This window comes from Apodemus sylvaticus, chromosome 17, assembly GCF_947179515.1.
Source record: "Apodemus sylvaticus chromosome 17, mApoSyl1.1, whole genome shotgun sequence".
Classification (NCBI taxonomy): domain Eukaryota; kingdom Metazoa; phylum Chordata; class Mammalia; order Rodentia; family Muridae; genus Apodemus; species Apodemus sylvaticus.
The window spans coordinates 39,308,022-39,321,878 of NC_067488.1; positions in this window are offsets into that span (position 1 = coordinate 39,308,022).

Genomic DNA, 13,857 nt, shown 5'->3' on the forward strand with positions numbered 1-13,857 from the left:
TGTGAACTGATATATATTCACCTCCTTGAGTTCCTGTCCTTAAACATTCTCTATCATTGGAGAGTCAATTACACAAAACCCCAGATCACAGTGGTCATGTGCAACCTGCATTTTCACTGCCCATCAAAGGAGGGGGCAGACACACTTTCTCCACATACTAATCTATATCTTCAGGACAAATAAATCAGTCATGATTCAGTGGCACTGTAGAAAAGTTGTGAGTTAAGCTACTTATTTAGAGTCACCCTAGAAAACATGAGACACTCTTCTGAAATTCATAACTGATCTGATTCTATTGTTTTACCCAATGACCCTTTCAATATAAGAGATATAATATGACTTAACAACCTAATTTTGAGTATATTTCTAAAACTAATGAGATCCCTACGTTGGACATACATTTTTACCCATGTTCCCTACAACACTAGGCTTAACAGCTAAGACAGTAAATTAACTATGTCTATCAAGTCTAAAAAGAACTTTTTTCTGCGGTACAAAGAAAATGTCTCTCTTCTCTCTCTCTCTCTCTCTCTTTCTCTCTCCCTCTCTCTCTGCCACACACACACATACCACACACACACACACACACGCACACACACACACACGCACACTGAACATACATCCAGATGAAATTTTATTAGAGACGCATGTATCAATCTGGGGAATGCGACATCGTGTGCAACAAGCCAGGCACAGAAAGGAAAAATGCCACATCATATTTCCTTTGTGTGGACTCTAAAAGAATAAAACACATAGACATAAATAATTTGATGGCCACAGAGAAGCATGGCAGAGAGGAATTGGGGAGACATGAAACAAAATGTAAAAGAGATGAATCAGCTCAATAGATATACTATTTAATGTAGTAACTGTACTAATATCATACTATGTTGAGATATCTATATTCCTCTTACAATACCATGATAAGCATCTGAGAGAACAGCTACACTAATTAGCTTAATTTAGCCAGTAGAGTGTGTCTATATCAAAAGATCATGCTGTATGTCAGGAGTGCATTCAATTACTTGTCAACTAGAAAAGAACTGCAAAATGAAAACAGTGAGAAAGGAATTATGCTGGGAAAGAGGGTTATAAATATCATACATAAAAATTTCAGACATAAATTTCTTTAAGACAAGTGGATCCGAAAATAAGATGAGATCTAAGTTTCTCAAGTGAAAGTTCTGCTGCTTCTTGAACCAAGCCTCACAAAAGCAATTATCATATAATTTGTTGATTTCAATCCCAAGTGAATGTTTGCCAAACACTCCCCATTACAGATCTCTTGTGCATTAAATATTTATGCCCAAGCTGTTTCATGGAAATCTTGAGTCTATACTTTGCTTTTAGAATTAATTTATTTCTAAATTTTTTAATGCAATGTAATTAGCTGAATTGCTCTTAGAATATAATCACTTGTTATATATTTGAATAGTTAATCACGTCTTTGTGGAAATGTGACTGGCTTATAATAATCTACATGTCTGTCATGTTCTTTTTGGCTAGAACAGTTTGATTGAGTTTCATGTCTGGTTAGAAGCACATGAGTGGTGACTCCCAGAAATAGTCTTATCCCTCTATTCACAGAAATCAAAGATGAAAATGTATAGTTTTAGAAATGTCCTTTGCGACTAGTTATGTCAATGTAACTGATTAATTAGCACATTGGAGGAACGGCACCATTTGACACAATCTTGACCCAGGTTAATGAAATGGCTCAGCTTTGATTTCTCCTTGCATACAATTGCCACATTAGATGACAGAGTCTGGGAAACTCCCTTACACTTGCCACACATTTTTATTTTTTTAAAGCTAGGCCACAGGTTACTCTAGGCTCACTCACATTTGTCACTCTAATCTTTTCATTTGCATGAAGACTTTTGATTTGCAAAGACTATTTATCCCAAAGATCTGTGTTCTTGAATTTTCACAAGGCATGGTGACAGGACATCTATTTTACACCTTATGGAATGAAGTTCAAATGAGGTTATTTCTTGGCCGAAAGCCTACAATTTCAAACCTTTATAGGCAGAGCTGCTATCCTGTATCTATCTCCTTTCATTTCTGACCTTATTTTTAAAAAATGACCCTTTTGTTTCTGACCCCTTTGAACACTATAATTTATCTGCACTCAACCAGGTGATCTGTGATTCTTTCCTTCTTCAGAGTTGGGCTTCAGAGGGCTCTTTGACATGTTCAAGTTCAATCAGAAGTTTGACCATATTTAGGAACAGGTCTTCAATGGCTCTGCCTTCTTGATCTTTAAGAAATGTAGGAGGGAGTGCTGAATGACAGCAGAGCTTTGTGCCTCAGACTGCCTTTGCCCAGGGGACAGTCTCACATGCTGCTTGTGTTTTATCCCTCAGCTAGGCTAACAAGAGAAAAACAAAACCTTCAAAGATGGGTGTGTCTCACATGATACATTTCTTGTTGTATGAGTCTTCCTGAAGTGGGGTTATAGCTTAGGAAATGTCTTATCTAACGAGCAGGTAACAGCTACTTCTGATCACAAAGACAGTATGGGCGATTTCTATTCCTTTTCTGTATTTTACTTCTATGCTAAACAATATACTGAGCAAATTTAAAACCACATATCTGATTAAGTCTCCAAAATGCTTTATCAATAAAGATATAATTTAACGTTTATCCAAGACAGCATATATCAAGAACAGAGAGATGAAGGCTAAAATGAAATTGAGTTCAGGTACAAGTCTCTATCATGCCCAGGGTGGGCCTGATGAAGACTCACTCAGTAAGTTTGAAATCATTGATCCATCTATATTTTCTCATATCTCCAATAAGGTTTAATTTGTCAATCTACAATTATACTTGTCTTCATTTTGGTCCCCACTGTTGTCATATAACACCATGACAAAAGCACCTTGGGGAGTGATAGATCTATTTCAACATCTGCTTCCACAGCACAATCCATGATGTAGGAAACTCAGGCAGTAAAGGCAGATTCAGGAACCACAGAAGAGTGTTGCTTGCTGGCTTGCACCTGATGGCTTGTTCAGCCTGATTTCTTTTAGCACGCAGGATCACCCATCCCATAGATAGTGCTACTCTATGTGTGCTTGGTCTTCCAGCATCAATCACCAATCAAGAAAATGTGCTGCAGGATTGCCTAGAGGCTAGACTGGTGGGGGTATTTTCTCAGTTGAGGTTCTGTCTATCCCAGTGACTCTTACTTTCTCTCAAGCTGATATAAAACCAGACAGCACAATTGTGGATGCAAGAATGCTGCCTTTTTATTTTTAATTCTGCAAAATGACAGATGTATATGCTGAAAGAAATCTGCTGACTTTCTAAATTCCCACTACCCCAAAACAAATAAATAAAGCTAATAGCATTATGACTTACTCTACTCTTCAGGCAGAGAATCCAAACCATCATGAAAATGCAATTTCTACTGAAAGATGTATTGGCCACAACCTATTGGATCCACCCTGCCTTTCAGTATTCTCTAATACATATTTCTTTTGCATGCATTGAAAGTTCATTGATAATTTTGGAAACTTAATTGTCTACTTTTGGTTCCTTGGGGGAGTTTCTCTTAGTCTTACTGGGGATTCTTGAGATAAACATGAAAACAAACTCCCACCCTTGAAACTATGATCTTAGAGTTTGCTCCTGGGAGAACCTTAACTGAGATAATAAACTTATATTTTTTGAAGTTTGTAGTCTTCACTCATTATAGACTAATTAAATTCCTCACTTTCTTCTTTTTGGCCCTTTCTACTTTCCAGAGTGATCATTTCTGACCTTGCCTCTGAAGGCAAGGAGCTAAGTACTCTGATTACTTGATTTGTCTCCATGAAATCCCCATCCAATAATTAATGCCTATGACAACTGCATGTGGGGAAATGTTGTCTAAGGCAATATTTGCTTATTTGTCTATTCTGTGGACTTTTAAGACCATGTCTTTTCTCAAACAGTCTCAGGGCACATGTACAATGCAGAAGTCAGCTAATTAAGATGCAGCTGCTACATCAATAAAACATCAGGTGAAAGAGCAGAAGACATGGGGATATGAAGGTCCCACTGTTTTGTCAAATCAGGATTTTAACAGTTTTTATCAGTCTTTCCTTAATAGGCTTGTAATATTCCATGAGATACATAATTAGGGTTAGGATCATAACTATCCAGGTCATCTGTAAAAGCAGCACTGATTTCTGAGAAGCCAGAGTAGATATCCCAGCTTGTGGTTAGAATTTTATGGATGAAATTGACAAAACAGGAAACTAGATACTCCAAGGTCCAGGAGGAAGGATGATTTCGGCCTGTTAACTTCATGTTACTCCCTTAATTTGGACATCAATGTGAGGAGAGGCCCTTGGTTCTGTGAATGCTCATTGCCCCAGTGTAGGGGAATGCCAGGACAGGGAAGCAGGAGTGGGTGGGTTAGGGAACAGGGGTAGGAGGCTTTATTAAAAATCCTATGTATGAAATTGTTTACCTGTTATGTCCAAGGAAAAAAATCTACTTGAACATGAGGTATGCTCCTTTGAATGTGCTATGCAATCTGTTGCATTTGTGTCAGATCATTGCACTGTAATATTCATTCTATAATTTCCTTATATGGTTTGACTTGCTAATAGCACTAGCTTCACAAAATTTAAGTTTTGCACTATTGTATCCTTAAATGTTTAACAGTTTGAAAAGGACAAAGTCTGATCTCTTTTAAATATTAGGTGAAATTCCCAGTAAAGTCATTTCACAGGCTGTTTTGGAAACATCTGATCTTTCTGTAGGTGGTATATTTCATACATATTTTTGCATACAGAGGAATGGATTTAGAAAATGTGGTGTATATAACACAGTGGAGTACTATTCAGCAATTAAAAGCAATAAATTCATGAAATTCTTAGACAAATGGATGGAACTGGAAAATATCATCCTGAGGTAACCCAATCACAAAAGAACACGCATGGTATACACCCACTGATATGTGAATAATAGCCCAGAAGTGTGGAATATCCAAGATACATTTCACATATCCAAGGATGCCCAAGAAGGAGGAAGAACAAAGTATGGATGCTTGGCTCCTTTGTAGAAAGGGGAACAAAATATCCACAGAAGGAGATATAGAGACAAAGGGTGGAACAGATTCTGAGGGAAAGACCATCCAGAAAATACCCTACCCATGGATCCATCCCATATAAAGTTACAAAACTCAGACACTATTGTGGATGCCCACAAGTGCTGGCTAACTGGAGCTGGATATAGCTGTCACCTGGGAGGCTCTGCTAGTACATGACAAATACTGTGGGGGGCACTCTCAGCCAGCCATTGAACTGAGCACAGGGTACCCAATGGGGGAGCTAGAGAAAGGACCTAAACTCAAGAGATTTGCAGTGCCATAGGAGGAACAACAATATGAGTCACCCAGCACTCCCAGATTTCCCAGGAACAAAATCATCAACCAAAGAGTACACATGGAGTTACTCATGGCTCCAGACTCCTAGGCAGCAGAGGATGGTCTTGTTAGACAACAAAAGGAGGAGAGGCTCTTGGTGCTGGAAAGACTTGATGCTGTAGTGTAGAGGAATACCAGGACAGGGAAGATGGGGAGAGTTGATTGGGAAGGGGAGATGGCTTATGGGATTTTGGGGGGTAGGGGGGAACCAGGAAAGGGGACAGCATTTGAAATATAAATAAAGTATATCTAATAAAAGATAACAATAAATGAAATGCAATGTTTAAAAAAGAAAACTGTTGCACAGGCTGTTTCAGAAAGGTCTGATCTTTCTGTAGGTAGTATATATTATACAGATTTGTCCATTTCATTTGGATTATAAAATTTTGCTCTCTAATTCTTCACAGTGGTCCCTAATGATTTTTCTGCTTCTATTGTCATATTTCTTTTACTTTATTTTTCATTCTGATTATATTTATTTGAATTTGAATTGATTCACTTTAATTTCAGTCTAGATAACAGTTTAGAAATAGTATCTGCTTAAAAACATATTTTGCTTTTAAAAGTGCTTCATTTTTATTTTTCCCAAATTTTCTTACATATGTGTTTGCATTCTCCCCTTTGGGTTTCTTCTTTACATTAAGTGATCTTAGTTGGTTCTGTTTTCACTTCCTTGATATATAGATTTCATTGTTTGTTTGAATGCAATGATTTTCCTTTGTCTTACACTCTTTATTTCTTGCCACAAATTCCCCATCCTTTTTTTTCTGTATTGCTTAAAGTATTGCATGTTAGATTTTGATAGTTTTTGAGATTCAAATACAATTATATTTAACTTCTCTGTTTCTTTCCTTTAAATTCTCCTATATATCCCTTCTGGCTCTCTTTGAAATTCATAGTCTCTTACTAAATTGACTGTATTACCTCCATTTTTGTACATCTCTCTCTCTCTCTCTCTCTCTCTCTATATATATATATATATATATGAATAGGAATACATATATTAAGGAATATATATGAATATATATCCATAATATTTATTTATAATATTCACTCTCACATACACATTTCTTAGTACAATCTGGTCAGTCTGAACAATGCTCCTTGTATATATGCTGGCAGTTCTAACTATTTGGTAATGTAAAATCAATTATAGTATTCTCTCTTGAGAAGGACTATGCTCCAATTCTGTGTTCCTTAGGTGCTAATAGTTCTTTGTGTCAGTTTGAGGTGTTATAGGCATTTTCTTGTCCACATTGCCATGTCTGTTATTTTTATTCTGTTTCAGTTCACATATTGGTATTCACATTGTTAAGATTTTCTTGGTAAAGCTGCTGAAGCTACTCTATTTTTCTTGTTCAGTTACATATATAATTCTAATTTCATATGCATCAGATTTTCTTTGTTTTATCTTTGACTTCTTCTGTGACTCATTGATGGCTGAGGAGTACATTAAGGATTTCGTGTTTTTTATCCAACTGTTTCCATTTTCATATCATTTTGATCACGAAAGATTCAGATTATGATTTTAATATTTTGAAACATATTAAATTATACTAATAATTGCTTTGTAACTGGACATGGGCATGTGCTGCTTCTTTTATACAGTTTTGTTAGTGTTTAAGAAGGGTGTTTATTTGTTGTTCAATCGAATATTTTATATATATATATATATATATGTGTGTGTGTGTGTGTGTGTGTGTGTGTGTGTGTGTGTATCTTATTAATCCAGTTGTCCTGCTACTCAAGATTTATCCTTACTGATTTTCTGTCTAAATTATCTGTACACATAGAAGGTAAACTGTGAAGCTTTTTAATACATTTTTATCATTATCTTTATTGCCTTCTATTCACATTTATTTTATATTTTTAAGTGCTGTCCTACGTCCTAGGAATTTACATATTTAAATCTCATGGCCTTCAGATCTCCGCTTCGGGATCCAGAACAGCCTGGGCTACAACACCACATCTCCAGGCCCTGCAAGAAGCCAGAGGGGCTTCCAGGAGGCCGGCTGGGAGGAGTCAGTGTGCTATGGTGAGTCCAGCATGCCCCAGGTAGGAGCCTTCAGGTGTCTGCTTCAGATCTGAACAGCCTGGGCCACAGCACCCTATCTCCAGGCAGTGCAGGAGGTCAGCTGTGCACCAGAGGCCAGCTGGGAAGAGGCAGCTTGCACTGGTGAGTCCACCATTGACAAGACCAACTAACACCAGTGAGAACTAGATGGCAAAAGGCAAACTCAGGAACATCACTATCAGAAATCAAGACAATATGGCAGCATCTGAATCCAATTTTCCTTTAACAGTATGTCCTGGATACCCCATCACACCAGAAAAACAAGATTTGGATTTAAAAATCACTGGTCATGATGCTGGTATAGGAACACTTGAAGGACATACTTAAAGAAATTCAGGAGAAAATGGATGAAAAGTTAGAAGCCCTTACAAGGGAAACACAAAAATCATTGAAAGAAATTCAAGTGAATACAAAAGCCAATAAGGAGGAAACACAAAAATCACTTAAAGAAATACAGGAGAACTTTGGTCAACAGGCTGAGGTCATGAAAGAGGAAACACAAAAATCTCTTAAAGAATTATAGGAAAGTAGAAACAAGCAAGTGAAGGAGCTAAGGAAAACCATCCAGGATCTAAAATCAGAAGTAGAAACAACTAAGAAAACTCAAAGGGAAACAACTTTGGAGATAGAAAACCTTGGGAGGAAATCAGGGGACATAGATACAAATATCAACAACAAAATACAAGAGATAGAAGAAAGAATCTCAGATGCCGAAGATACCATAGAAACCATGGACTCCACAGTTAAAGAAAATGCAAAATGCAAAAAGCTTGTAACCCAAAACATCCAGGAAATCCAGCACACAATGAGAAGACCAAACCTAAGGATTATAGGCATAGATGAGAGTGAAGATTTACAACTTAAGGGCCAGCAAATATCTTCAATAAAATTATGGAAGAAAACTCCCTTAACCTAAAGAGAGAGATGGCCATGAATATACAAGAAGCAGATAGAACTCTAAACAGACTGGACCAGAACAAAAATACCTCCCGTCACATAATAATCAAAACCCCAAATGTAGTAAACAACGAAAGAATATTAAAGGCAGTAAGAGAAAAAGGTCAAGTAACATATAAAGGAAGAACTATCAGAATCACACCAGACTTCTCACCTTAGACTATGAAAGCTAGAAGATCCTGGGCAGATCTCATGCAGACTCTAAGAGAACACAAATGCCAGCCAAAACTACCATACCCAGCAAAACTCTCAATCACCATAGATGGAAAAACTAAGATATTCCATGACAAAACCAAGTTTACCTAATATCTATCCATAAACCCAGCCCTACAAAGGCTAATAGGAGGAAAACACCAATACAAGGAGGGAAACTTTACCCTGGAAAAAGCAAGATAATAACTTTCTTTCATCAAACCCAAAATAAATTAACCAATCAAATTTAAAAAATAACATCAAAAATGACAGGAAGTAATAATCACTATTCCTTAATATCTCTTAACATCAATGAGCTCAAGGCCCCAATAAAAAGACATAGACTAGCCGACTGGATGCATAAATAGGACCCTATATTTGCTGCATACAGGAAATACACCTCAGTGTCAAAGACAAACACTACCTTAGAGTAAAAGGCTGGAAGACAATTTTACAAGCAAATGGTCTCAGGAAACAAGCTGGAGTAGCCATTCTAATATCAGATAAAATTGACTTTCAACCCAAAGTCATCAAAAGAGACTCTGAGGGACACTTGTTGCTGGTCAAACGAAAAATATAACAAGAAGAACTCTCAATCCTGAACATCTATGCTCCAAAAGCAAGGGCACCCTCATTCATAAAAGAAACTTTATTAAAGCTCAAAGCACACATTGCACCTAACACAATAATTGTGGGTGACTTCAACACTGCACTTTCCTCAATGGACCGATCAGGAAAACAGAAACTCAACAGGGACAGAGTGAAACTAATTGAAGCCTTGGACCAATTAGATTTAACAGATATATATATATATAGAACATTCTATCCTAAAGCAAAAGAATATACCTTCTTCTCAGCACCTCATGGTACCTTCTCCAAAATACATACACTAACAGCTTAATGATACACCTGAAAGCCCTGGAAAAAAAGAAGCTATCTCAGCCAGGAGGAGTAGAAGGCAGGAAATCATCAAACTCAGGGCCGAAATCAATCTAGTAGAATCAAAGAGAACCATACAAAGAATCAACAAAACCAGGAGCTGGTTCATTGAGAAAATCAACAAGATAGATAAACCCTTAGCCAGACTAACCAAAGGGCACAGAGACAGTATACAGATTAACAAACTTAGAAATGAAAAAGAAGATATAATAACAGAAACTGAGGACATTCAAAAAAATCATTAGATCCTACTACAAAAGCCTATACTCAACACAACTGCAGAATCTGGAGGAAATGGACATTATCCTAGACAGATATCCGACACTAAAATTAAATCAGGATCAAATAGATCATCTAAACTCTCCCATTACACCTGAAGAAATAAAAAGGGTCATAGAAAGTCTCCCAACCAAAAAAGCACGGCACCAGATGGCTTCAGTGCAGAATTCTATCAAACCTTCATAGAAGACCTAACACCAATACTCTTCAAAATATTCCACAAATAGAAACAGAAGGAACTCTACCCAGCTCGTTCTATGAAGCCACAATTATGCTGATACCAAAACCACACAAAGATCCAACAAAGAAAGAGAACTTCAAGTCAATTTCCCTTATGAATATTGATGCAAAAATACTTAATAAAATTCTTGCCAACTGAATCCAAGAACACATCAAAATGATCATCCACCATGATCAAGTAGGCTTCATCCCAGGGATGCAGGGATGGTTCAATATAAGGAAATCCATCAATGCTATCAATTACATAAACAAACTCAAAGAAAAAAAACAATATGATCATCTCATTAGATGCAGAAAAAACATTTGACAAAATTCAGCATCCTTTCATGCTAAAAGTCTTGGAAAGAACAGGAATTCAAGGCCCATACCTAAACATCCTTAAAGCAATATATAGCAAACCGGTAGTCAACATCAAACTAAATGGAGAGAAACTTGAAGCAATCCTACTAAAATCAGGGACTAGACAAGGTTGTCCTCTCTCTGCATATCTTTTCAATATAGTACTTGAATTTCTAGCTAGGGCAATTAGACAACATAAGGAGGTCAAGGGGATACAAATTTGCAAGGAAGAAGTCAAATTATCACTATTTGCAAATGACATGATAGTCTACTTAAGTGACCCGAAAACCTCGACCAGAGACCTCCTACAGCTGATAAACAACTTCAGCAAAGTGGCTGGTTATAAAATCAACTCAAGCAAATCAGTTGCCTTCCTATACTCAAAGGATAAGCAGGCTGAGAAAGAAGTTAGGGAAATGACACCGTTCACAATAGCCACAAACAATATAAAGTATCTTGGTGTGACTCTAAGCAAACAAGTGAAAGATCTATATGACAAGAACTTCAGGTCTCTGAAGAAGGAAATCGAAGAAGACCTCAGAAAATGGAAAAATCTGCCATGCTCATGGATAGGCTGGATTAATATAGTTAAAATGGCCATCTTGACAAAAGCAATCTACAGATTCAATGCAATCCCCATCAAAATCCCAACTCAGTTCTTCACAGAGTTAGAAAAAGCGATTCTCAAATTCATCTGGAATAACAAAAAACCCAGGATTGCTAAAACTGTTCTCAACAACAAAAGAAATTCTGGGGGAATCATTATCCCTAACTTCAAGCAATACTCCAGAGCAATAGTGTTAAAAACTGCATGGTATTGGCACAGTGACAGACAAGTGGACCAATGGATTAGAATTGAAGATCCAGAATTGAATCCACACACCTATGGTCACTGGATCTTCGACAAAGGAGCCGAAAACATCTAGTGGAAAAAAAGATAGCCTTTTCAACAAATGGTGCTGGTTCAATTGGAAGTCAGCATGCAGAAGAATGCGAATTGATCCATTCTTATCTCCATGGACTAAACTTCACTCCAAGTGGATCAGGGACCTCCATGTAAAACCAGACACACTGAAATTAATAGAAAAGAAACTGGGGAAGACCTTTGAGGACATGGGCACAGGGGAAAAGTTCCTGAAGAGATCACCAATAGCTTATGCTCTAAGATCAAGAATTGACAAATGGGACCTCATAAAATTACAAATTTCTGTAAGGCAAAGGACACTGTTAAAAGGACAAAATGGCAACCATCAAATTGGGAAAGGATATTCACCAACCCTACATCTGATAAAGGGCTAATATCCATTATATACAAAGAACTCAAGAAGTTAGTCCCCAGAGAACCAAATAACCCTATTAAAAATGGGGTACAGATCTAAACAAAGAATTTTCACCTGAAGAAATTCAGATGGCTGGAAGGCACCTTAAGAAGTGCTCAACATCATTAGTCATTAGGGAAATGCAATTCAAAACAACCCTGAGATTTCACCTTACACCATTCAGAATGGCTAAGGTCAAAAACTCAGGAGACAGCAGGTGTTGGCAAGGATGTGGAGAAAGAGGAACACTCCTCCACTGTTGGTGGGGTTGCAAATTGGTACAACCACTCTGGAAATCAGTCTGGTGGTTCTTCAGAAAACTGGGCACCTCACTTCAGGGGACTCTGCTATACCTCTCCTGGGCATATACCCAAAGGATTCCCCAGCATGCAATAAAGACACATGCTCCATTATGTTCATAGCAGCCTTATTTATAATAGCCAGAAGCTGGAAAGTACCCAGATGTCCCTCAAAGGAGGAATGGATACAGAAAATGTGGTATATTTACACAATGGAATACTACGCAGCCATTAGAAACAATGAATTCACAAAATTTTTAGGCTAATGGTTTGATCTGGAAAATATCATTCTAAGTGAGGTAACCCAATCACAAAAGAATATACATGGAATGCAATCTCTGAAACGTGGATATTAATAAGCCCAGAAGCCCTGAATACCCAAGGCACAAATCGCATAACAAATGACTCCCATGAAGAAGTATGGAGAGTGTCCTGATCCTGGAAAGGATTGATCTAGCATTGTAGGGAAATATAAGGACAGAGAAAAAGGAGGAAGGTGATTGGAGAATGGATGGAGAGAAGGTTTATGGGACATAAGGGGAGGGGTGTCTGGGAAAGGGGAAATCATTTGGAATGTAAACAAAGAATATAGAAAATAAAAATATTAAAAAAAATCTTATAGTGAGTTCACAACCTGATTCCTTAATAATTTTCTGGTGAACATCTTTTCTCTTGTAACATTTTTTTTTGGTTGAAAATTAATTTTCTGCAATTTTGTTAGTTTCCTTTTACCCTGCATGCGGAAAAAAAAAAAAAAAAACACTTTTATTCATCCATATTCAACCTTGTGTCCTTAAAGAACCAGTTAATTTCATGTAGGCATAATACATGTGTCTCTTCTTTTCCTTTATAACCTACTCAACTGACTTATATTTTTAATTGTAGACTGTAATCTATTCACATTTAAAATAATCATGGATAAAAGAAGAATGGCCTGTCAGGTGAGTCCCTTTGAAGATCTTTGAAGTTCATGTTCCTGGAAGCATGTGTACTTCCATCATATGGAAATCTTCAGGTCCTAATTATGTAGGTAGTCCTTTCCCTGCTTTGCTACTACCTCCTTGTTTTAAGGCTCGCATAGTCTATATATTAGTTACCAGGTCAGTTCTTATCATAATCAAATATTGGAGGTACTAAACTATAACTTTAGACTTGTTGCTTTGTGACAGATATTATCCACTACACTGGAACTTGGAAGGAGTCATCACCATGTTAGAAACTTGTAGTAAAGCACACTCACTACCACATGGTTAGGACATAATGATAATGAGAGAGATCTTCACCAATAATATAAAAAGGCATGCCCTATTGACATAGTCTTTCACCTAGACTTCACCTTCAATAGCTCTATGCCATATCCATAGAATCCAAGATCTTGGCCCAAACCTTTAAGTCATGAGGATCAGGTCATTTCAGATAAGATATAATAGTGTAATTAATGAAACCCTTGATTCAATTTTATTGTCAAATATTCTTTGAAACAACATTATTTATCAGCACTTCAAATATATATCTCTGAATTCCTTATGGACTCTGGACATGACAACCTGACATTCATTTTTCCTTAACTAGAAATATCCATAGTCATAAATCCAGTTTATTGGCAATGCAACATGTCATGAATTGAATCTGAAATAAATCATGAGCCATCATGTTTAACCATATATGTCCATAGATAATGCCATGTCCTTGAAATTTAAGAAGTTGCCTTTTTAGTTTTAGATCCTTGCCTTGTTCTTCTGACTTCCCAGGGTCTAAAGAAAGACAAGGTTCTCCTGGTCTTGATTTAATCTTTCCATG